Source organism: Saccopteryx leptura, chromosome 5 (assembly GCF_036850995.1).
Source record: "Saccopteryx leptura isolate mSacLep1 chromosome 5, mSacLep1_pri_phased_curated, whole genome shotgun sequence".
Lineage (NCBI taxonomy): Eukaryota > Metazoa > Chordata > Mammalia > Chiroptera > Emballonuridae > Saccopteryx > Saccopteryx leptura.
This window is the reverse complement of record NC_089507.1, coordinates 93,722,116-93,745,507: the sequence shown is the minus strand read 5'-3', so window position 1 is coordinate 93,745,507 and position 23,392 is coordinate 93,722,116.

Sequence of the window (23,392 nt, the reverse complement as noted above, 5' to 3'; positions counted from 1 at the left end):
TCCTGCCTTTTGCCAAAGTCATATCCTGGAATTTGATGCTCACAGTGATACATAAATTTAAGGACCACTTAGGTATTCAGGAAGTATTTGTTGAACTAGTGGCTTAGTAAAGCATAGCCAGGAAACCCTAAATGAGTAGAGTGGATAAAAGAAAAGGGGAATCATGAAGAAATTAGCCAAAGCAGTACTGGACCTGAAAAACCTAAGACGAAAAGAGAGAGAAGGAAAAAGGATTAAAATATAAACTATAAGGAAGGTAAATTTGTTAGATAATCTTGTTAGGTTGGATAACTGAACTGGATTAGATAAATTTATCTGTGTAATATGCCTCTGAGATTTTCTTTATACAGTCTACTCATCTGCAACAGAGTCTGATGAGAAAAAAAGGCCTGTTGGGAGATTCATTACCTGTACAAGCCTATTGCTGCTGAATGACAAGGTTATGTGGGAATCATAAAAACAAGTTCCTTGTTTACAAGTAGCATAAATGTACACACCTGAGCCATCTCTAACAGTAGCAATACAATAATAATTATTAAAAAATTTGGGGGACATTTCAACATGCCAGGCACTATGTTAAACACTTTATAGAAGTTATTTAAATCTTCCCAACAACCCTATAAAAATGGTACTATTATGATGCCCATTTTAGAAATGCAAAGACTGAGATTTAAAGAGGTTAAGTCATTTTCTCAAGGTCACACAACTGGTAAACTGCAGAATTAAGGTTTGAACCCAGATTGTTTGAGTCTCAAGTCCATATTCTAACTCACTGCCTCTATTCTCTGAAGAGAAAAAAATGTTGAAAGGTTAAGTAACTATATAAAACTCGGTCAATATTTCCCAAAATACAATCCATGGATATTAATAGATATTCTTACAGAGCAGGCAATGCTGGGTTAGAAAAAGTTAAGAAGTTCTTTCACTACTTTCTATTCTTCCAGAGCCTCCAGATTGTGAATAACTCACATTATAAATATCCCAGATAGGATGTACTATTGAATGATTCCTACATTTAGGAGAAACATTTGTCAATGTTTTTTTTCATATCTATTGATATGGTTGTATAATTTTTATTCTTTATTTTGATAATGTGGTATATCACAATAATTGATTTGCAGATATTGTACCAAATTTGCATCCCAGGAATAAAATCCATTTGATCATTGTATCAGATTTTTAAAATGTGTTGCTGAATTTGGCTAACATTTTGCTGAGAATTTTTGCATTTATGTTCATCAGGAATATTGGCTCATAATTTTATTTATTTTTTGGAGGGTCTTTTTCTGGTTTTGGTATCTGGTAATGCTAATCTCATAAAATAAGTTTGGTAACTTCTTCAATTTTTTGGAATAATTTGAGAAGTATGGGTATTAATTGTATTAATTGTTCTTGGAATGTTTGGTAAAATTTACCTATGAAGCTATCAGGTCCACAGCTTTTGTTCATTGGGAGTTTTTTTGATTACCAACTCAGTTTCATTATAGTTATAAGTCTATTTTGGTTTTCTGTTTTTTCCTAATTCAGCCTTGGAAGATTCTATGTTTCTAGGATTTATCTATTTCTTCCAAGTTGTCCAATTTGTTGAAATATAGCTGTTTGTATTGTAGTATTTCTTTATAATCCTTTGTATTTTTTTGGTGCCGGTTGTTATATCTCCTCTTTTATTTATGATTTTATTTATTTGGGCTCTCTATTTTTTTTTTGATGAGTCTACATATAGGTTTATCATTTTGTTTATTTAAAGAACCAGCTATTGGTTTCATTATCTTTTCCTTTTTAAAACTATTTTATTTTCACTCTGATATTTATATTGCCTTTCTTCTACTCAGTTTAGATTCTGTCTGTTCTTCTTTTTCTAATTTAATTAGGTATGAGTTTAGAATATTTACCTAAGATTTTTCTTGACTCCTGCAGTAGGCTGATATTGTTGTGAATCTCTTTATTAGAACTGCTCTAGCTGTGTCCCATTGCGTTTGGGTCGTTGTGTGCTGTCATTTGTCTCAAGGTATTCTTTGATTTCTTTCTTGATCTTGTTGCTAACTCATTGTTTAGTAGCATGTTATTTAGTTTCCATGTGTTTGCATTTTTCAGTTTTCTTGTAATTGATTTTTACTATAGTTTCATGCAATTGTGATGAGAAAAGATGTTTGATATGATTTCAATCTTCTTAAATTTATTGAGACTTATTTTGTGGTCTCATCTGTAGTTCATCCTTGAAAATTTTTCATGGGCGCTTAAAAAAATGTATACTCTCCTACTTTTGGGTGACATATCCTAAAATAACAATTAAGTTCCTGTGGCCTAAAGTGTCATTTAAGACCCTTGTTGTCTTGTTGATTTTCTGTCTATTCTATCCATTGATGTCAATGAGGTGTCAAAGTCCCTTACTGTAACTCCATTATTGTTGTTCTCTCCCGTTGTATTCTTCATAATTTGCTTTATATATTTAGATGCTCTTCTGTTGGGTGCAGAGATGTTTATGATAGTTATAGCCTCTTGGTTAATTTATTATTTTGTCGTTTAAAAATGTCCTTCTTGGCCTGACCTGGTGGTGGCGCAGTGGATAGAGCGTCGGACTGGGATGCGGAAGGACCCAGGTTCAAGACCCCGAGGTCGCCAGCTTCCGTGCGGGCTCATCTGGTTTGAGCAAAAAGCTCACCAGCTTGGACCCAAGGTCGCTGGCTCCAGCAAGGGGTTGCTAGGTCTGCTGAAGGCCCACGGTTAAGGCACATGTGAGCAAGCAATCAATGAACAACTAAGGTGTTTCAACGCGCAATGAAAAACTAATGATTGATGCTTCTCATCTCTCTCTGTTCCTGTCTGTCTGTCCCTGTTTATCCCTCTCTCTGACTCACTCTCTGTCTCTGTAAAAAATATATAAATAAATAAAATTAAAAAAAAAAATGTCCTTCTTTGTCTCTTGTCACAGCCCTTGTTTTAAAGTTTATTTTGTTTAAAATAAGAATTGCTATACCAGCTTTTTTTATCCTTTTGATTTGCATGAAATATCTTTTTCAAACCCTTTATTTCAGTCTGTGTATCTTTTGATCTGAAGTTCGTTTCTTGTAGGCAATAGATGTGTGTCTTGTTTTTGTTTTTCTTAATCCATTCAGTGATTTTATTAATTATTTTATAATTGTTTTTATAGTTTTTTGTTGTGCCTTTCTTATTATCTTGCTCTTTTCTCTAGTATGTTGATGACTTTCTATAGTTTTGTGTTTGGATCTTTTCTCTTAATTTCTTTTATAGCTTTAGTAGATTTTGGTGTTTTGTTATCTTGTGCTTCCTATACACCAAGCTATATTTATAGCAGTTTATATTATGTTAGTAGTCACTTAAGTTTGAAAACATTCTAAAATAACTACAGTCTTACCCCATCTACATTTATGTTATTGTTATATTTTTTACTCCTTTTCTTTGTGTGTGTTGGTGTGTATCCCTTCATTTATTGTTGTAATTACACATGATTTTACTTTTGCCTTTTAACTTTTTTAGCACACCTTTATAGTTGGTTGATCCACAGCTTATATTATGTGTTTGCCTTTGTCAATGAGAATATTTTTTTACTACATTTTCCTATTTATTTTTTTCATCCTTTCTTCTTAATCAGGTTTCCTTAATGTAAAGCCAGTGGGCATGGCCTCCATCACAGCCACCCAGCCCATGCAGGTTCACATTGGATTTGGACAGAAGGTAATGAAACAACAGAGCCACAAACTGGTGGGCCATTATCTTTAATCCTAGCTTGCACCTGCAGGCAAGTAAAAACACACACTGGGCTCCAAAACCCACTCATTCAGTGCTCACAAAGCTACTGACTTATCCGAGTTTCCTAGAATCAAAGGTTTCTAGCTCAGCAGTCTTATTCACCTCTGTTCCCCATCTCCTTCCTTCTCCCTGGACAAACTCTGCACTAACTGGCTTTTCTTTCAGCACTCCGCCATCTTGGCTGCTTCTCCTGGCCTCCTCCATGTGGCCTTTCTCTGCTCTTCTCTGTAGAGCCAGTAATCAGGGCCAGGGCCACTATCACAGCAGCCCGGCCCTTGCAGGTTCGCATTGGATTCGGACAGTCGGTAAAGAAACCATGGAGCCAAAAACTGGTGGGCCATAGCCTTTAATCCTACCTTGCACCCGGCGGGCAAGTAAAAATACACACTGGGCTCCAAAACCCAGTCACACTCAGTGCTCACAAAGCCACTGACTTATCCGAGTTTCCTAGAATCAAAGGTTTCTAGCTCACCAACCTTATTCTCCTCAGTTCCCCATTTTCTTCCTTATCCCAGATACAAACTCTACACAGACTGGCATCTCACTCAGTACTCCGCCATCTTGGCTGCTTCTCCTGGCCTACTCCACGTGGCCTCCTTCCGCTGCTGGCTCTACTTTCTCTGCTCTCTCATGCTAACCTCAGGAACCAAGAGCCAAGTCCCGTTCTGCCTCCATTTTATAGTGTAGAAATCCAAACCCTTAATCCAATATACATAATAGGGAAGTCTCTAATACAAAGTCACCCTCTGAGGCATGATAGGATTGTACCGCCCTACATCAAAAAGGGTAGGAAAGGCTTAATCCCAAAACCAAGCCCCAGGCTACAAGGATTCCGCCTGCCTTTAGCCCACCCCAACACACATTAATATCACCTGGGCGACGGCTTCCTAGTGTTATCTTTAACAAAGTGAGCATAATACATTTTATCTGCCCAACATTCTCTCTACTTTCTACTCCAGGGGTCCCTAAACTTTCTACACAGGGGACCAGTTCACTATCCCTGAGACCATTGGAGGGCCGGACTATAAAAAAAAACTATGAACAAATCCCTATGCACACTGCACAAATCTTATTTTAAAGTAAAAAAACAAAACGGGACAAATACAATATTTAAAATAAAGAACAAATAAATTTAAATCAACAAACTGACCAGTATTTCAATGGGAACTATGAGCCTGCTTTTGGCTAATGAGATGGTCAATGTGCTCCTCTCACTGACCACCAATGAAAGAGGTGCCTCTTCCAGAAGTGCTGTGGGGGGCCGGATAAATGGCCTCAGGGGGCCACATGCGGCCCATGGGCCGTAGTTTGGGGACCCCTGCTCTACTCTAATGCTAATCTCAAGAACCGAGATCCAGTATACAAAATAAGGAAGTCTCTAATACAAAGTCACTTATCTGAGGCATGATGGGATTGCACCACCCCACATCAAAAAGGGTGGGAAAGGCTTAGTCCTAAAACCAAGCCCCAGGCTATAAGGATCCTGTCTGCCCACAACCTGCCTCCAACACACATTAATATAATTACGCCCATTCAAAGCATAGGGACAACTAATATCGTCACCTGGTAAATGGGCTTCCACGTGGGCAGTACCATCTTTAACAAAGTGAGCATAATATATTTTATCTTCCCAACACTTAACGTTTATTGTAGTACTAGTTTAACATTGATGAACTCCCTTAGTGTTTTTCCTGTTTGGAAAAGTATCTCTCCTATTGTAAGTAATAACTTTATAGGGTAGAGTAATCTTGGTTGTAGGCCCTTGCTTTTTAATCACTTTGAATATTCCACTCCCTTTTGACTTGCAAAGTTTCTATTGAAAAATCAGCTGACAGTGTTATAGGAGCTATCTTTTAGGTAAATAACTGCCTTTCTCTTATCACTGTTCAGATTTTCCCTTTGTCTTTAACCTTTGGCACTTTAATTATGATGTGTCTTGGCATAAGCCTCTTTGGGTTCATTTTGTTTGAGACCCTCTGCCTCCTGGATTTGTATGACTATTTTCCTTGTCAAGATGAGGAAGTCTTCCATTATTACTTCTTCCAATAGATTTTCAATCACTTGTTTCTCTCTTCTCCTAGTTCCCTTATGGTGCAAATGTTGGTATGGTTGATGTTGCCCCAGAGGTTCTTTAAACTATCCTTATTTTTAAGATTTTTTTCTTTCTTTTCTTTCTTTTATTTTATTTTATTTATTGATTTTAATTTATTGTGTTTACATAGATTCTAGTGTAGCCCCAAGTGCATCCCCCCTCCCCCATATTCCTCTCAACATCTCCCATTTTGTTGTTCTGATTGGATGTTTTCTGTAACATTTTCAATAAGATTGCTGATTTGATCCTATGCTTCATCAAATCTGTTGTTGATCCCCTCCAATATATTCATCATTTCAGTTATTGTATTCTCCTTGATTGATTATTTTTTGTTTTCTAACCCATTTTTTTATGTCTTCTATCTCTTGTTTTTTTTTTGTTTGTTTGTTTGTTTTGTATTTTTCTGAAGTTGGAAATGGGGATGCAGTCAGACAGACTTCCGCATGCGCCCGACCGGGATCCACCTGGCACGCCCACCAGGGGGCGATGTTCTGCCCATCTGGGGCGTTGCTCTGTTGCGATCAGAGCCATTCTAGCACCTGAGGCAGAGGCCATGGAGCCATCCTCAGCACCTGGGCCAACTTTGCACCAATGGAGCCTCAGCTGCAGGAGGGGAAGAGAGAGACAGAGAGAAAGGAGAGGGGGAGGAGTGGAGAAACAGATGGACACTTCTCCTGTGTGCCCTGGCCGGGAATCAAACCCGGACTCCTGCACTCCAGGCCGACGCTCTTCCACTGAGCTTCTATCTCTTGTTAAAGGCACTGCATTCATTTTTCTTCCCCTAATTTCATTGAGTATCCTTATAATCAGTGTTTTAAACTCTGCCTCTGGTATATTGCTTGACTCCATTTCATTTAGTTTGTTTTTTTCTTTGACCTATTATTTTATTTGTGCCATCTTTATTTATCTTTTCAATTTGGCTGACTTCATATGATTGTTTTTATGTATTAGGTAGTCCTATTTACCATGACTGTTGGTCTTGGCAAAGTGGCCTTATGTAGTAGGTGTCCTGTGGGGTCAATTGGTGCAATCACCTAAGCCAGGTGGCACAGGGGTGTTCCTTGTAGGGATCATATGTGCCCTCATGTTGTAGTTGAGTTTTGATTGTTGTTGATATGTCAGTTGGTAGGTCAGACCCTCAGGCTGACTGGCTGTAAAAAATGACTTTGACTCCAGCGGACATGTTTTTTTTACAAGAGCTGACTCTGAAAAACCAGATTTACTTTAACAGGTTTCTGGTGCCTGCTGAGTCTGCCCTTTGGGTGCTTTATTTGTGGAGCTAGTTAGCTTGTGCACTGGTGTGATCCGAAGCTGGCCACTATGGGTGTTGGTCTGGGGCCTTTTGGGAGTGTCTCTGATGCACATTGTCTATGTGTATCCTGGAGCCATCTAGTAGGAACTATAAAGTGATGTGTGGTTGGTTTCTAGCTGTTTGGGCTTAGAGCTTCCTGGGAGAACTTATGCTGTCAGCTGAAGTTGGCTGCCACTGGTGTCAGGTTTGGTGCTTCTTAACAAGTAGTATGAAGCACATTTAGGCTATCTGCTGCTTGTTTAGAATTTTTGGACTATTGAGAGGTTTTAGGAAAATATGGAGCTTGAGCTGATGAAGATCACTGGAATGGAAAAACCACTGCAATTGTTTCAGGTTAGGTGTGAGAGTTAGGTGGGGCAGGGTCTCAGGGAATCACCAGGGTTCATTGAATAGTGTTAGCCAAGTTAATGGAGAGATCAGATTTAGTGTCTACCTGAGCCTACTGGTTGCCTGTAGGCACTTCTGTCCCTGGAGGGAGATGTCCTAGCCTTTATTTTCCAGCCCTTATCCTAAATATAATCAATTCAGTTTCTTCCTAGATATCCCTGCTGTTTTTTGAACTGTTACTCCAGCATTGGAGCTCAGAGTTAGTGAGTTTGTGTGTGAGTGAGGTTGTACTTGGACTTTCTAATACTTGTAACACCTTGGTATCCAATAACCTTTTATCTCACTCAGATACAATCTGCTGGTTTTCACAGCCAATGTTATGAGGACCTTTCCCTAGCACTGGGGCTTCAGGCTGGGCACACTGGTGTTGAGTTGGTACCCTAATTTCTCAAGGGGAAACTTCTTCAGTCAAGACATTTCAGCCTGACCAGGTGGAGGCACAATAGGTAGAGCATCAGACTGGGATATAGAGAACCCAGGTTTGAAGCCCTGAGGTCACCAGCTTGAGTGCGGGCTTATCCGGCTTGAGCATGGGTCCACCAGCTTGAGCCTAAAGGATGCTGGCTTGAAGCTCAAGGTTGCTGGCTTGAGCTCAAGGTCACTGGCTTGAGCAAGAGGTCACTCGCTCTGCTGTAGCCACTCCCCCTCCCCCGTTAAAGCACATATGAGAAAATAATCAATGAACAACTAAGGTAGCACAACAAAGAATTGATGCTTCTCATCTCTCTCCCTTCCTGTCTGTCTGTCCCTCTTTCTGACTCTCCCTCTGTCTCTATCAAAAATAAGAATAAAAATAAAAAAGACATTTTTCCTATTTCTTAATCACCACACCATGAGTGCAGAACCTGTCTACTCCCATCTCTATCCTTCCTATTAGTCTCCATATAGCTTCTTCTTTATATCCTTAATTGTAGGAATTTTGTTCAGCTAGTCTTCTTTATATCTTTAGTTATAAGAATTCAGTTATAGGTGGTTCTCAGTGATGGTTGTTCTGTAATTTAGTTGTAATTTTGGTATAGTTGTAGAAGGAAGAGAGCACAGTATTTACTTACTCTGCCATCTTGACCAGAAGCTTAATATTTACTTGTTAACATATATGTACTGGACAAAAAAAATTATAAAATAAACTAAAATGTGGAAATTAAAGGAAGCGTTAGTAAATATTCTTACAGGCATGTATGTAAACCCTTTCTTTGCTCTTAGAATGTAGAGGTTTTTATATATTTAGAAAAGCAAGAAAAATAAAATTGAAAAGATTTATTATTCCTATCACTCTCACCTTTTCTATTGGGTTCCTAATATGCAATAATACATTGGGAGATATTGGCATTATAGAGAAACAGCAGGAGAAAAATAATAGTGATAATATAGTCTAGATTTCCTAAAAATTTTCTAAAATGCTTAATTCACTCAACATTTATTTTCAGCCTTTGTAGTATCAAAATTCTTGAGAGTATTTTTTCTCTGTTTTCTCATCTGCAGAAGTCTTCAGATATAATGTTGGTGTGGGGAAAATACCTCACCCAGTGTTCTTTTATCCCATAAAGTATCCAAGCAAATTATAGTAGCAGTAATGATTTTGGATCATGTTTCCCACAAAAATCCTAACATATGCATTCTTCACCTTAAGTAATACAATTTATTTCAGAGAAAAGGCCTATAAGTTTTCAATTTTTATTTATCAGCACTGGCTGTTTTATTTGAAAATTGCTTTATTACCACATTAATTTCACCAAATAAAGTTGTTTTTAGTTTTTGTTTTCTTTAGTAATAAAGATATTAACTTTAGTAAGATGATAAAAGGCATCTCTTTGAGTAAGAAGAATGTTATTTCTACTGTTGAAGTACTTTTTTTTTTGACATCTTTTCCATTTTTCATTTATCACTTTTTAGTATACTTTTGTTTTAATGCAAAAATGGTCCCCCTAAAGATATTTACATCTTAATGCCTAGAACCTGTAAACATTACCTTACATGTTTTTTTTTTAAGTCTTTGCAGACATGATTAAATTAAAGATCTTGAAATAAGATTTTCTTGGAATTATCTGAAATCAAAGTGGGTTCTAAACACTATCTCATGTGTTGTTATAAAATGATAGCAGAGAAAGGCCATGTGAAGACAGAACAGAATTTGACGGTGGCCATCGTAAAGATTACTGGAGTGATGCATCCGCAAACCTAGGAATGCTTGCTGCTACCAGAAAGTGGAAGAAGCAAGGAACAGATTCTCCCCTACAGTTTCTCCAAGAAAAGCAAAACAAAACTGTGACCCTGCTGTCACCTTGATTTTGGCCCAGTAATACTAATTTTGGACTTCTGGACTTCAGAAATGTGATAGAATACATTTCTGTAATTTTAATCCATGAAGCTTGTGGTAATTTGTTATAGCGGCCACAGAAAACTTTATACACTAATGTTTAGATATTCATTCAACAAACCTTTATCAAGAACCACATTTTGCCAGGTATTCATCTAATGGAAAAGCACTAACTGAAAAGTCTCGGAACAGAATAGTTTTTCTCAAGAAGAAAGAGGGTCAGAATCAGATAGAAAATTGGCTTTTTGCACAATAGTGTACTCTTCTTTCAATCACTTCTGATACACTTCAGAACAACTCTTTTGTTGTTTAGGAAATGTATTATACTCAAGGTTTTAAAGGGTTTTTATGCAGTTATTTTCAAAATCATTTTATTATGGGATATTTGTTAATAAGATTGATAAATTATTTCTGCAGTGAATAGAATGAATTTCTATATAAACATGATTCCCACTGAATTTATTTATATCATATATTTAATTCATGCCTGGAGAAAAATTTATATTCAGTCCTTATTTGGAAGCTTTAATTCTTAGTGCTTTTTTTGTCAATGATGTTACAAATCTTGGGCATAATAATACTATTTGTTCAGGATAAAGTCACTTCTTTCTATCTTCTGAATGCTTTGCTTCATTTATTTCTACTCTTGTCATTGATGGTACCCTGGTGAATCATTTGACTTCTACTTTTAAGCATTTTTCCTTGAAGACTTGATTTCTATTAACTTTTAAAGGGTTTTCAAGTGACTGTTGGATTATAGGTTTGTCTGATATCTATTTAGCCTTACAATAGTTATATGCATATCTTAGCTTTAGTGCTTAAAATCTCTTCTTCAGGATTCAGACCTGTTTCATGTGTGAAATCATCAGGTGCAGGTTACCATGGGTTGGAGCATTTGAAAAATTTTGATGCTTTTTTAAAAATTTTTTATTTACAGAGATAGAGAGAGAGTCAGAGAGAGGGATATATATGGACAGACAGACAGGAATGGAGAGAGATGAGAAGCATCAATCATTAGTTTTTCGTTGCAACACCTTAGTTGTTCATTGATTGCTTTCTCATATGTGCCTTGACCGTGGGCCTTCAGCAGACTGAGTAACCCCTTGCTCAAGCCAGCGTCCTTGGGTCAAAGCTGGAGAGCTCTGCTCAAACCAGATGAGCCCTGCGCTCAAGCTGGTGACCTTGGGGTCTCGAACCTGGGTCCTCCGCATCCCAGTCGGACGCTCTCTCCACTGCGCCACTGCCTGGTCAGGCTGATGCTTTTTGAGAAAGGATTTACTTTGAAAATTATGAGTCAGAGATGTTTTTAGTTTCAAGGAAAGAAAAATTAGCTAACTATGGCTTAATCTATAAAGATGTCTAGTTATCTCTCAGAACAACAAATCTGTAGGTAGGGAATATCCTCATGATTTGGCCACTCAATAATGTCATCAAATAAAGTTCAGCATAGAGAATATTGTCAATAATGTTATAATAATTATGTATGGTGCCAGGTGGGTACTTGAGTTATAAAGATCACTTTGTAAATTATGGAATCACTGAACCATTATGCTGTACATCTGAAACTAATATAAAATAATATTGAACATTGAGAAAAAAATTTGAAGAAATTTAAGAAAAAAGAAACTAGTATATGCTTATCCATCCATTCCACCATTTATTGTATGACCTCAAGCTGGGTGGCACAGCTCCAGCTATGACAATCACTTTCAAAAGAAAGAAGGAACAAGTGTGAGGAAGAGTAAAAATTTTCCTTAAGATTCTTTCCTTTTATCAGTAACAAAAGAATTTCCCAGATACTCTCAGCAGGTTTCCCTGATGTTTCATTCAGCAGGCCTGACTCACACAGTTCTGTTGTAGCTCCACCTGGTAAAGAGGGATATGATAAAAATCTTTGACTTAAAACAACTCCATCTCTTCTCTAGAACAGCACATATGACTGCCACTAACAAGCTCAGATATGTTAGCAAATAGGAGAGGGGGAAAGACTGTTGGGTAGATAACGAAGACTGTGGCACAATATCAAGGAACACAAGCCTGGCCTGCACACATCCTATCCATGGAGAGAACAGATCTGAGAGCAGCAGAGGCTGTGCCCCATATTGTGTTCTACCTGCTGCCCCATCCTCCCCAACACCTTATCTGTCTTCTCACTTCGTCTTAAAATCATCTTTTATGTTGCCATTGCATTATGTTAAAATGTCCAGTAAATCTTGTTCACCAATTGAATCAGGTTCTTAGAATGGTAGTCAAAGCTCCACTTCATTCTCTTCAGAAGGTTCCTTTTTTTAAATCCCTTTTTAGTGAGAGTAGTAGGAGATAAACGGAGACAGACTCCCGCATGCACCTTGACCAGGATCCACCCGGCAACCCCTTCCTCCCAGGGCTGATGCTCTGCGCATCTGGGACCATGCCTGCAATGGAGCTATTTTTTTTAGCACCTGAGGTGGAAGCTCCAGGGAGCCATCCTCAGCGTGGGGGCCAAAATGCTTGAATCAATTGAGCTATGGTTGTGGCAATGAAAGAGAGAGAGAGAGAGAGAGAGAGAGAAGGGGAAGGGGGTGGTCAGAGATGCAAATGGTCACTTCTCCTGTGTGTCTTGACCTGGAATCTAACCGGAACTTCCACATGCTGGGTCGAAGTTTTACCACTGAGTCAACCGACCAGGGCCTTCAGAAGGTTCTTAACTTCTCAAAATCACTTTACCACCAAGCCAAAATAGTCCACTGATTGTATTGCAAACATACATTGCACAGTGCTATCACAACATTTTGCTTGTGCTGATGCCCCTACCTCTCTTCTCTTTTTCACTCATTGTCAGGACCCAGCTTACCTCTTTTCTCAAGTAAACCTTCACTGATCCAAACAGACCACAATGTTTAATCCTTCTCTAAGCTTCTGTAAACATTTATACATGATACTATTCATTTGTCATTTATCATCAGACCAGTCCCAATCTAGCCAATTATGCTGTGTATTAGGGTATTCTTACAGTCCAAACAAGCAAATATATCTGTTATATTATTTCTCACTCAGGCCACATCTAAAGTAAATATGTTCATTAAAGAACTTTCCTAGATAGCTCTCCTCCAAGCAGTGACTCAGGGATTTAGACTCCTTCCAGCTTGTGGTGCTGCCCCCTTCAACATATGGCTCCATGGTTGCCTCAGAAAGAGAAGAAAGCATAAGGAACTAACACTGGTTTTTTAATCACCTTGGCTTAGAAGTCACTCACATTACTTTCACTCAAAATCATTGTCCAGAACTAACTATATGGAGTCCTCTTAAAAGCAAAGGTGCTGAGACACGGAGGCCACAACTCTGCTGTGTCTCTGCCAGTAAGTGAGCCATGTCCACCCAGACTGACTTCCCCTCATTTTAGGATTTACTTTGCTGGTGTAGTGCAGTGACTCAGAAGAAGGTCATAAGGAGAAAAATGAATGTTGTTCCAGTTGCTGTTAAAACTTTTATAGAGGCCAAAGGTTATATATCCAAGGAAAAGTGCTGTTTCTCTTTACACATGCATGAAACTATTCAGCTACGTGATCAGTATACTAATGCTTGTTTCCCGTCATGGCTGCTCTAAAATTTTATTTTGACTTGATTTTTCCCTGAATAAATGTGTCATACTGCAAGGGTGATACACACAAAGTGATTTACTCCAGAACCCACACTGCTGTTGAAAATGCCCTGGGTACAACAACTTTCTATTTTATTTTGAAAAAAAAAATTATTGTGTTTGCTCTTCAGCATGTCATAGAAACAACTGTAAATAAAGGTAATTGAATTGAGGAGGAAAAAAATGGAATGATCCAGAACCAAACTTCATGGGCATACTTGGTGCCAGATGTCTCCTATTTGCTTTTTTATTTTGATGCATCCAGAGATGCTCTGAGTTAGTTATTAAGAGCTTCAGTTGCTACTGAAATACATCTTTCTGCCTTCAAATCTAATAGAAGGAATTTAGTACATTAATGAGCTAGTCCAGACTTCTCCATGAATAATTTTGTAATTTAGTTACATTATGAGTTTAGTAGATCTTCTCATCTAGCCTACGCAACAAATCACACTTATCATCATTTCCAAGAAAAAATATGCTACAGATCCAAATATAATTGTCTATCTGATCAGCAGTCCTCTCTGTACCATAAAAGAATGGCCTTTTTAACATCTTCCGAGCTAGGGTGGCTACTGCATTACTCTTTGCCCTCCAGAGTTGGTGTTTGTTTCTGTTAGCTTAGGGTGTTTAGAAACAGGTCTTGTATTCTAAGCAATATAAATATTGCCTAGCTTACTAGGTAAATGCTGACAAATATTCAAATAGTGAAAGAACAAAAAAAGTAAGAACAAGAACAATAACTCACTAGTGCTCTTTAAAAAACTGTTATTTTTAAAATAAGTCATAAATTTGAGAAACCATTCAGATGATTTTAATGAAAGCTATTTCATTTTTTTGATGATTGATGTTTTGTGTGTCTCAACTACAACATCACAGACATCCACATTCAAAGAACCAGCCATGTCCTTCTCCTGAGGTAACACGGGCAGCACATTCCGAACCAATCTGTGATTGCAGTCATAACCACTTAACATTCTGTTCTGCATCTCTCTGAAGGCCAGCATTGTTCATTTCCCCCAACTGCTTATAAAGTTATTTGCATAATGGGTATGTGTCTTTCAGCATAGAATTCCTTCTTCATTTTGTTGCCTTTCTTTAGCAACTGAAACTCAATACTGCCGTCTCTAAAGCACCAGAGTCTGCACAGGGCAATAAGATACGTGGAGATCCATCTATCAGTGTTATCAGTTTGACTCAGGTACACATTCAAATCTGATAATTAAGGTCAAAGTCACCAGTTTGAGGTCCAAGGTAACTGCTGGTTTCCCGGCAGTGACTGGTTAATTGCTCATGAAGCACATTTCTCTTTTCTCCTGGACTCACAGCTGGGCAATGTTTTTCAGCCTACTTCACAGTGGAAATGCAATTCTATTTTGGCTCATAGAATGTGAAAAGAAGTGATATATTCTCTTCAGAACTTGTCTGCAAAAACCACCTGTGTGAACCTATGCTCTCCCTGCCTTTGCCTGCCAGCTAGATGTTGACACCCAGGGAAACTTGGAAAGCCACATAAGATGGAAAAGATGACAGGAGTCTGGGCTTCCGATGACTACATCCCTTCCCTAACTCCACACCACAAATGGATTCTTATGTGAGCAAAATAAAGTCTATTTATTAAGTTACCAAAAGCTGGAGGAATTATCCTCCATGACTAGCATGACTTCAATATTGTTTACCATACATATTAGTTTTATTTCATTGTTGAATTTTTACTTCCAGTCAGTAGTTGTCAACCAGGACAATTTTGCCTCTCCTCAGGGCACATCTGGCAATTTTTGGCTACATCTTTGATTGTAAGGACTCAGGGAACAGAAGACGAAGGAGTTGCTATTGGCATCTAGTAGGTAGAAATACAGCTCCTCATACGTCATCTTGTCCAAAAGCACAAACTGTGCTTTAGTCTTTATCTACATGGCAAAAATAAATATTATTAAATATTTGATTAGCTTAATTGTATGCCTAATTTAATAAACTCTTGATCCTGGCTTTGATTAATTTAAATTCTTGTTTTGGTACTGTGATTGACTGATAACTTTGATCAATATTTGTCACTATTCAAAGCTCTATAATCTCTATATTTTTCTTTCCACATCCATAGCTCTCTCAGTCCATTCATACAGTGCACAATTCTCACCATTATATGTCTATTGCTATGTCTCCAGCACGTTTCACAATCCTGGGCAGAGAGTAAGTGTTTGATAAAGGTTTTGTGAATGACTGAATGAATGTGGGAAAAGAAATAAAGAATGAATCATTCTTTACCCTCGACTGTCCTCTTCCTTATCTTCTATGATACCACATTGCTTTGCTTCTTCTCTTCCATTGTCTTTTGTTGTTTTCTAAATATCGTTCTTCCACAAGACAGACATTTTTTCTGTCAGGTCAACTAATTTTTAAAATACAGTTAGTGCTTGACTTATGACCACAATTGGTTCCGACAGACTGGTCGTAACACAATTTGGTCATAAATTGAATAGGCTATATGTACAGTACTGTGAAATGATGTTATAAAAATCTTTAAGTCATATTTTATCATTATTTTCTTTCATTATTGTTATATGTCATAATTTTCTTTGTTCATTTTATGCCATTTGTATCTTTACACCATTTTGTTTCTTATTTTTACATTCATCAGATTTAAGTAAAACACTGCATTACCAGTACAACTGGTTTGATATTTGCAAAACATACAAAATTACAAAATACAGGTACATACAAAAATACAAAATATAGGTGTAAAAAATACCATAGGAAACATTTTCCCAATTGCAAAACATATAAAAATATTTAAACATATACAAAACATTTTATTGGCCACTGGTGCTTGGCTGCGGATCATTGATGTCATCATCTGAGGCAGCAGTTGGGGTTACCGGAGTTGGTTTTTCATAAACATGTGCGATCACATTCACTTTCTTTCCTCCTTCGTACTTATTCATTGATTGCTTTCTCATGTGTGCCTTGACCAGGGGGTTACAGCAGAGTGAGTGGCCCTTTGCTTAAGCCAGTGACCTTGGGCTCAAACCAGCGACCATGGGGTCATGTCTATGATCCCATGCTCAAGCCAGCACCCCTGCACTCAAGCTGGTGAACCCATGCTCAAGTTGGATGAGCCCGTGCTCATTTTTGTGTCGAGATCGATGGCCTTTCTTTCCTTCTTGGCAGGCTGAGGCGCAAAGACAATTTCCTCTTGGTAGACATCTTTGGAGGGATTTGATGAAAAATATCCAAGACACAAAACACAAATTGCTGTACCAAGTCTGGGATAACAGTTGAAATGGTGCACATGGAGATGGTAGTGCTGCCGGAAGCTGGTTTGCACTGTTGTACATCCAGCTAGGCAATGCTTGTGCTGCCGGATGTGGAGCAGTCGTGGCTAGCGATTGTGGTCGTAAAGTCGAATGGTTGTAAGTTGCATAGGTAGTAATTCGATCAATATCTGTATATTTTACTTAACACAATATGTTCAAATATTATCATCATGTACTTAAAATAAAAACATGTATTCAGTGCCGCAGACAAGCATGACTCCAAATAACGGTGCGGAATTAAGTTTTGTCAAAACAAAACTGATGGGACCAGAAGGACTCCTCAAACTGCCTGGCAGTATCTGAGTGCCTCATAGCCCCAGTTTGCTTTATTATATAGTCATATGCTAATCAAGGACCCTGATACAAAGTTGCACATCAAAGGCTAAGACAGGAACTCTCCCAAGGCAAAAACAGGATACATTAGTGAAATTTACAAATATCTGAAACAAACAAAGAGTCAGAGGAAGGGCATGTATATTGCTTCCTGCAACCCAAGGAAGCAAGTGGAGTGGGTGAAAATACTCAGCATCAAAGCCAAATATGGAGATGGAGGGGGGAGAACTTAGCCTTTTGCTAAGCCTTGAATCTATAATGGCTTCCTGCCATTAACGGTCCACAACAATTCAGTATAAAAATCAATAACATATTTTACTTTTATTCTTGATATCAAGATCTAGTGTGTTGCATGCTTATGATACATCTCAGTTTGGACTGGCCATGTCTGAGGTGTTCAGTACTACCTTAGTAGCTAGTAGCTTCCCTAGTGTACAGCAAAGCTCTAGATGTAGGAGTTGTGTCTCATGCCTGTTTGTGTTCATAGTCTTTGATACAAAGTCTGGCACAAAAATGTGTTTGGCCAAAGAAAGTAGCTTTACTTTCACAGAACTGACTTTTCTTTGCACTGTAGAACTTATGTTGTACACATTTTACACTTATTTATTTGATGCTTTGAATCATTTTCTACTTGCTTTATAAATATATGCCTTTTTCCCAATACAGTATTTTGAGATTAGGGTTCATTTCTAACATTTCCTAATCTTTTTGTATTAAAATATTTTTTATTTATTGATTTGAGAGGAAGAGATAGAGAGGAGAGAAAGAAACATTGATTTGTTGTCTTATTTATTTTTGCAGTCATTGGTTGATTCTTATATATGCCATGACCAGAGATCAAACCCACAACCTCGGAATGTTGGGAAAACAACCCAACCAACTGAGCCACTTGGCCAGGGCAGCTAATTCCTTTGCCTCTTCTACACTGAATTGCATGGTATCAAATTCATAGAAGACATGCACATGGAATGAATAGATAAAATGGTGCTCAGATGACACTTCAACTGAAATAAAAACCATTTTCTCTTTCACTTATAAATTTAAAAGTTTAAGTTTATAGAATAGCATTTTACCAGCTCATTGTTGTAGACTAATAATCAATATTATTATGTTACTCTATTTAAAACAGTTACCCATATTTCCCCATGTATAAGACACACCCTTTTTCAGAAAATTAGGGGTCTAAAAACTGGATGTGTCTTATACAGTGGTTGTAGATTCTTTACTTGCATTTCCTGCTTTTACGTACTTGTTTTTGCGCTCACTGTTGAAGACAGTGATTCGTCATCAGATACAGATGAGGACAAGTTAATGGATGGGAGGTTTTTTTGTTGTTGTTGTTGTTTTCATTTTTCTAAAGCTGGAAATGGGGAGGCAGTCACACAGACTCCTGCATGCACCCAACTGGGATCCAACCGGCATGCCCACCAGGGGGCGATGTTCTGTCCCTCTGGGGCATCGCTCTGTTGTATCCAGAGCCATTCTAGTGCCTGAGGCAGAGGCCACAGAGCCATCCCCAGAGCCCGGGCCATCTTTGCTCCAATGGAGCCTTGGCTGTGCGAGGGGAAGAGAGAGACAGAGAGGAAGGAGAAGGGGAAGGGTGGAGAAGCAGATGGGCGCTTCTCCTGTGTGCCCTGGCCAGGAATCGAACCCGGGACTCCTAAACACCAGGCCGACGCTCTACTGCTGAGCCAACCGGCCAGGGCCAGGATGGGAGTTTTGACAGTGATGAGGAGTTGTATGAATTTTATGACAAATAAAACTTGAGTTCAATAACTTTATGTAATACATTTCTTTTCTGAAGTTTCAGGCCTCAAAATTAAGGTGCGTCTGATACATGGGAGTGTCTTATATATGGGAGCATCTTATACATGGGGAAGTATAGGAACTGTTTTAATTACTATCCACTATAGACTTACTGAAGAAAAATAAGAAAATGCCCAAAGGAAATATATGTGTATATGTGTTATGTAATAACAACAGACAACAAAATTATAGGAGCAATATAAAACTCCCCAAAAGACTCAAAAACATAAATCAAAATGTTAAAAACAGCGGTTTTCTTTGGTACTATGTAAGATACAGAAAAATTTTTGCTCTTTTGTGTCACTTTTATTTTGTTTTCTGTAGAGTATTTTCTGAAAGATATGTTACTTTAGTGTTAAGTGAAATGCACACACAGAGATACATGTTATGCTGGGTTAAGTTCTTCATTTAAAAAATCTAGATGTTTGTTAGCATCTGCTACTTCCTTGTATTTTAATGATCATCCCTTTCTACATCTTTTTATTTTTTTTTATTTATTATTATTTTTTTTGTATTTTTCTGAAGCTGGAAACGGGGAGAGACAGTCAGACAGACTTCCGCATGCGCCCGACCGGGATCCACCCGGCACACCCACCAGGGGCGGCGCTCTGCCCACCAGGGGGCGATGCTCTGCCCCTCGGGGGGGGGGGGGTCGCTCTGCCGCGACCAGAGCCACTCTAGTGCCTGGGGCAGAGGCCAAGGAGCCATCCCCAGCGCCCAGGCCATCTTTGTTCCAATGGAGCCTTGGCTGCGGGAGGGGAAGAGAGAGACAGAGAGGAAGGAGGGGGGGGTGGAGAAGCAAATGGGCGCTTCTCCTATGTGCCCTGGCCGGGAATCGAACCCGGGTCCCCCGCAAGCCAGGCCGACGCTCTACCGCTGAGTCAACGGGCCAGGGCCCCTTTCTACATCTTTTTAAAAAATATTTTATTTATTCATTTCATAGAGAAGAGAGAGAGGGAGAGAGAGAGAGAGAGAAGGGGGGAGGAGCAGGAAGCATCAACTCCCATACATGCCTTGACCAGGCAAGCCCAGGGTTTCAAACCTCCGACCTTAGCATTCCAAGTCGATGCTCTATCCACTGCGCCACCACAAATCTTGACTTATTAAGTTAAATAAATGAAGAAAAGAAATTTATACTGTCTCTAAAAAATAAAAATTCATATCTTTCATCATTACATACTTTTAGTTTATTAGGAAAAGTTTAATTATTTCTCTAGCTTCCCCTTTCTACACTTTTCTGTAAACCGTGTTTTGGGTTTCTGATTTCCTGTTTGTGCTGTTATTTGCATCCTGTGTTACCCACTCCCCTCTGATCTTCTTTCCCACTTTCCATCCCTCCCTCCCATGCTGAGGCCCTCTTTCAGCCATTATTAAATATTACTACTTCCTTTGGAGATTGTTTTTACAACAGGGGTTACAGAAGTCAAATGACAAATACACTCTGTTAAGCCTTTTTTAAAGACATCTGACATTCAGATACATACTGAGCTAAAACAATGTTTTACACTTTAAAATCTGATTATATTTTCTTATTAAAGAAAAGGTTTGCAAAATTTTTTAATATGAGATTTCCCCCTCATTCCCAAACAATACGGTATGCACAGCAGCCATAGTAATTTTTTTAAAAGCATAAATAGTATAACTTCCCTGCTTAAAATTCTCAAGGGATTCCCACTGCAATTTAAAAAATATTGAAATCCTCTTCTATGGCCTGTAAGAACTTACAAAATGTCTTTATTGTATCCCATAGGCTTCATTCTCTTGAACTTTCTGTTCCTTGCACGCTCTGGAATCCCATTTCTGGGCTATTAAAACACATTTCCTCATCATCTTTGCAAAGGTGCCTCCTTCTCACCTTTCACACCTCATCCTGACCTCAGATAAAACCTGGATGACAAGCTTAGCTTCATTGCTACTGCCTTTCTCCCTCCTCTGTAGCATTTTCTATTCCATCACATGATTTCACGGTGTTTACAGCCTCCTTTCCACCTGAAGTTATTTCACTTACTGGTTCATTAATGCATATTTTCAGTCTCCCAGATAGAATGTAAGCTCCACTGAACAGGAACTTTTTCTTATATCCCCACTACCTAGAAGTGTGCCAGGTACACAGTAGGTACAAAATAAATATCGCCTGTTTAGGGACTTAAATAAAAGTTGGCTTTGAGTAATGTACAGTAGCTGTGCCTAGTTTGCTTCTAAAAATAGCTACAGGACCAGCTGCTCAGGACATAAGGGGCACACCTTCCGTCTCCGAATAGAGAAAGTCCTTTCTTCCAGTTCCTCAGCTTCTCTTTGCCACCATTGTCAGTCAGTGCCTATTCAGGCCACCAGCAAAGGGGCCATTGTTCTGATTGCACTTCCCTCTTCTGACTTTCCCTGAATTCCTGGAGAGATTTTAATTACTTTCTGTAATGGAAAAGCAGCCCCAGTCAGTGAATCTTGGGGTTTTCCTGTAGTCTACAAAGGTGAAACTCGGACACTGTCATCAGTAGGGCTTGTGCTTCATTAGTACTGTTGCTCATCTATCACACCACTGTCCTAACCTTGGATCAGAGTATTCTTCTGCAGTGTGGGGCAGTAAGACTTGGTATAAGTATCTTTTAGGGGAATCGTAGCATGGTTTCATTAGCAACACAGCCTAATTAATTTTTCTAATTTATCCTAAAATTTTATTTAGCCGTAACTGCCTATACCTTCACAGATTTCAAAATAAAAAATAAATGTCTTTCATAAGAAAATATGGCGATGTAAAGCTTCAATATAATTTAGATGTAATCTAGTTTATAGATTACACCTAAAACCTAGGGTGAGGCCAAATAACTCTCCCAAGGTCATTAAACACGTGAAAGCAGAGCCACGTTTAGACACCTGACCCAAGGATCTTTCCACTATGTCTAATGAAACTCAGTGTTTATTAATTATAGAATTAGTTTTCACAATATTTAACAATTTTTTCTCTGTACATGCCTGGCACATGGAAGGCAATCAATAAAATTGACAATACATGAATGGACAGCGAACATGAAATTTTTAAAATCATTTTTGAGTTTAGAGTTTTGGCTTTAATTTCAAATAATGATTATAATATCTTGGTGTTTTCCATTTAGCTCTGTCTTTTGAAAATGTAAATCGCAAGCACGAGTATTATACACAGTGACTTACACAATATTCATTATAAGGTTATTTGACTCTCACAAGCTTCAATCTGTATTCACACTGCCTGATGAACACACCGAGATGTGTAGCCATCTTGGTATTCATTATGCAATAATGTGTGTAATTCCACTTCTGATGCAAATGGTGCAATAATGTTATTTTATTTATTTATTGCTAGTTATGTCTAAAAGAAAAATAAATTAGGATGGAATTTCTGGATTTAATTATAAATAGTTGTTCTTCATGTAGAAATAGTTGTTAAATATTTCATTGGCAATGGAATAATAAAAACAATAATTTAGCATTAGAGTTAGAAAAATGTTTTTGAATACTCTCTTTATGCACTTACAGTATTTGAAAATTAATATGATAAATTCATAGCATGATGAGAAAAAAGTTCAATTTAACATTAAAAGTCTGATGTAAGAAGTAGAAAATAAAACAAAGAAGACTCTCAAATTTTACTCTGAAAAATAATTATAGAAGTAAATATAATTTTAGAAAATGAAATGTCAAACTTTATCTAAGATGTTTTAAAATTATGCTTCATATTTTGAATGACACAATCCAGCCGAGTGAAGAAACAGTTTCATAATCTAAGGGACTGTTTTGCTTACACTTATAAACCATGCAATGGTGGGCTCATCTACAATGTCTTCATTGTAATGGCCACTCTTCACTGCTCTCCCTTCACTGGCTGCCTGTAGCTTTTCTTTAATTTACCCCGATTTACCTTTGCCCTGAAAGACCACAGCACTGCATTTTTCTTCTTCATGGGTTTGTCTTCATTGTCAAATTCCATAAGCCTTATTTTCACTAGTTCTATTTAATATTTCTCTTAATATATGCAGCAAGTGATTGCTCTTCTGTATCCTGGGGTGGTGTGTGTGTGGTGGTGGGGGAGGTGGAGAGAAACTGCATACGGTGTCTGCTGCACTGGTAAGCAGTTTCATTTTCAGCAGTTTTCTTAGCATCTGGTCTCTAAGATACTTATACAGACACCAGAAAAAATGATATTTCCAATTTCAAATGAACATACCCAGCCATCCCTTAGTCACGTTCATTGAATCAGGTAATGATCAGAATAATGGGTGGTTCTTCACATTATTAAGTACTCAATGACCAGTACCTGCTTGTGAACAATGTCTGTCCCTTCCCACCTGGGTGAGGTAAGAGTTTAGAAGCAGTTTTGTGTAACTACCACAGCTGGAAAGCCTAAGGCAGTTGAAATTCATCTGTCTCTAGGATGTAAGGTTTTAGAGTTTTTAATGTGGGGGATGCTAAG